Genomic DNA, 3,528 nt, shown 5'->3' on the forward strand with positions numbered 1-3,528 from the left:
ACTCCCATTCTACTTCCTGCCTCTATGACTTCTCCTATTCCAGTGCCTCCTGTAAGTGAATGTAGATGATATTCGTCCCTTTGAGTGGGCTTAGCATAATACTTTTTTTTATCTCTATGGATTTATGATTTGGGGAGTTGAGGGTGGAAGACCCATGGCTCCAGAGCATTATCACAAACTTAGCGTCTTTTTCTGGGGGTGTGGATGCCAAATTGAAACAAGCTTAATGAAACCTAAGCATTTTTAATTCAAGAAGAATAGAAGAGTTTTTGATATCAGGATCTATGATACATTTTATTACTAGTGTTGATGCTCTGCAGCCATGGAATCTCCTTTAATCTGAAATGAGCCAAATTCTACTTCCATTCTCCATCCCAAGAATATGATGGCAGTGGATGTGGGTGGAAATGAGATGGATCCGAGGACTGAGAAGGAAGAAGGGCCATACGATTGGCATAATGAAGGTATGGGAACCTTTAGGGGTGTAGTTTTTGGGGAAAATTATAAGACAGTGTGTGGAGAGTAATAGGTGGGTTGGAAACCAGTTTAACAAGTGTGATTACTGAGAATGGAGTGGGAATTGAATTGTAGTCACACACCAGAGAGGTTACATTTGTGTTTTTCAGTTCTGCTGTGACTACTGGATAGATGGATGAATATGTTGGGCCTAAGCATTGCTTTGAAACACACCAGGTTCTACTCAAAGTTCAATGTCATTTCGCAAAACTGAGATCCATGTGGTCTGTGATTTGGCATAAGCTGTGGAATGCATGTAACATTTAAAGAGGTGCTGCTTCAGGACAGAAGTTTCCAGATTTGAGAATTTAGTAGAACAAAAAATTACTTTACATTAGTAACACTGAGTTACCAACATTTTATTTTTTTTGGTAAGGAATAGGATCATTATTTAATACCAGGGACCAAATATAACCTTACCAAAAACACTAAACTGCCTTCTACTACCTTCATCATTTTCTAACAGAAAGAATAACTTAAAATTCAAAACATTGTGAAGAAATGTATACTTTCAATACATGTTAAATTCATGGAATGTACTTAGGTATATGAAAAGCACTTTACATGGTTCTTATTTTTCTCATTTTGCCAGAGATTGGTAAAAATATCCTCATTGGATGGACCACTGGTTTAGAGCATTCTGGAGGTTTTATAAACTGCACATTAACACTGTGCTGAGTTCTATCATACATACTATTCCATTTGACCATTAAAATAGTTCATTTGTGTAAATGAGACATCTAAGATGCCAAAAAACGTAAAGACTATCTGTCCCTAGGAATCATTGCTCAGGAAAGCTGAGTTGAGGACCTGTAGCTTTGTCCTCTCTTGGTGGCTTGCCACTGGAGCCTAAACACTGCCGCTACTACAAGTCTCTCCCATACTCTTCTCTCAAAGATGCTGACGATAATTATATTGCTGTATCTGTTAAAAAGAAATGAAAATCAGGTCAAGTCTTGTACCTTGAGATCATCCAGGTTAGGTGGGAGTGGGCCTGGTTTGAGAGAAGAGACACCAGTTTGTCCAGAAAAACTGCTTTTGACAGGGGACAGAGGGCTGTTTCTCAGTGGTGTTGATGAAGAATTCGGATTTCTGACCATCTGTTCATTTGGTTCTCTAAAAAACACAAAGACACTTACAATACAATTGGATATGTAGGGGGCATCTTGCATTTGGATATGATCACAGAGTGATTGCCTGCAAGGACAAAGTGCATGGTAAATCAGCAGAAGACTGCAAAGTGGGGGGAAACAATGGCACAGGCTAAATTGCAAGTTAGCAGAAACCCAGGGTTTGTTTTGGGGAGATAGGAAAGAGGGTGGAGACTTTGACTGAGGAGTGTGAATGTCCATCTATAATTTAACAGATGCACTGTTCTGGACTAGGGAGCACTGAGCACACCTTGTGAAGCAAGATTGTGATCAGGATTCATCATGATTGTCAGCAGCTTGACCAGAGGGTGGCCAGAGGACAGGTTAGAGGACCATCATTCCAACTTTGGAGTTGAGGATATTGTCCATTTAAAAGGTGGAGGGAGGGGAGGGGAAGGGGATGAAAAAAGAATTAAGATATTTTATGTACATATACCAACTCCCCATGATAAATGTAACCATTATGTACTGCAAGCATGTACTAATTGATAGGTCTTCCACTACCTCAGCAGCTATTATGTATAGTAGCTGCCCTCTTCCTATGGTGCCTTGCCCCCTCCCCTGTGTGACGTCATGCCAAGATGGTTGCTCCCACCAAAGAATAAACCCTTCCTCCCAGCATGCCCCTGGTCCCACCTAGAGAGTAACCTAATACTCGCTCACCCCCTACCACCTAGTGACGGTCACCGGCTCCTCCACTCCCTGATCACTACCTCACTCAACCCTGCCTCAGCCCCTACAAGCCCCACCCCAGTCTCTATAAAAGACTCTCCGTGCCCCAGCCATATTGCTTTTGTCTCTCCTTTGTTCAGAGACAGCCCAGCAGATCTATTCCCCTAATAAAGGCTTGTTGTGGCCTGGTCTGGTCTTGGTCTTCGGCACTTTTACCTGACACTAATGAAAATAAAAATTAAAGAAGAAGCAATGTGGGACATGGAGTCCATCTTTGGAGCTGTCATTCAGCAATTCAGCTCTGCTGCTTCCCAAAGCAGAAGTGTATTGGAATCGCGACCAATGCCTGTAGCCTGTATTATTTCTTAGATGTTCTACAGTTCAATCTGGAAATGCTGAGTTTTCTTGTCCCCCAAAGGGCACTGATTGACATGATTTCTCTCACTCTTGGGATCCTGAAAAAGGATGCATGATTTCTAAATAGAGTCATATTCCAAACACACCACGTGAGGACATGATGCACAGGACTTGCTGGGTCCCCAAGTGCTGGCCCCGGAAGCTTCAGACAGAGAAAGGCCAGCCCCCACCTCTGCCTCACCCACCACCTCAGGCCCTCCTAACTCACTTGAGCTGTGCTTGGTGCATCCCTGGGTAGCTGAATCAGTGCTGTTGCTGCTGGCTGAGGATCTGGAGCTGCAGGAAGAGCTGCTGCTGCTGGAGCAGCGCAGCCGAGCATAGGCTGAGTCCATGGGCGGTGGGAACTTCTCTGCCTTCTGGTCAAGGGGAATGTACTGGTGATATTTGAGCTTCTTCACTTTTGGCTTGGGGTCCTTGGGTTTCTTGTGGCAGTTCTTACTGTCACCCAAGGACTTGGACTGTGAAGAGGATGAGGAAGTGGCATGTGCTTTAGGTGGGGGATGAGAATGACAGCATCATATTATGGGGAGGTTTTTTTTCTAACGGGTATTCTGGAATCCCAGAAATACAGTATTGCAAAGGTAGGATATATAAAGAGTTACTGTATTAATGCATCAGATGAGCAAATCTGCTGCAAGAGCGCCAGCCTGGAAGGACGCTCCCTAGCCTGGGAACCTTAACTCTTAGAAGTTGCTCCTAGAGGTCTTCTTTCCTGGAGTGAGATGTAAGCAACTTTCAGTGAGTGCATTCCCCTAATCTAAAATCAGCAGAT

The 3,528-nt window shown here is 43.5% G+C and overlaps 1 pseudogene across 1 annotated transcript; it reads right to left on the reverse strand.

Annotated features, from left to right (window-relative positions):
• Positions 1 to 265: 265 nt before the first annotated feature.
• On the reverse strand, positions 266 to 3,271 carry LOC110344404 (myocardin-like; annotated as a pseudogene). Its single transcript, XR_015443248.1, has 2 exons — positions 2,965 to 3,271; positions 266 to 1,632 (listed from the first exon to the last, which is right to left on the reverse strand). The product of XR_015443248.1 is annotated as a myocardin-like (transcript).
• Between the last annotated feature and the right edge of the window lie 257 nt (positions 3,272 to 3,528).

Source organism: Heterocephalus glaber, unplaced genomic scaffold (assembly GCF_053883595.1).
Source record: "Heterocephalus glaber isolate CG9 unplaced genomic scaffold, H.glaber_assembly_v1.0 deba00001564, whole genome shotgun sequence".
NCBI lineage: Eukaryota > Metazoa > Chordata > Mammalia > Rodentia > Bathyergidae > Heterocephalus > Heterocephalus glaber.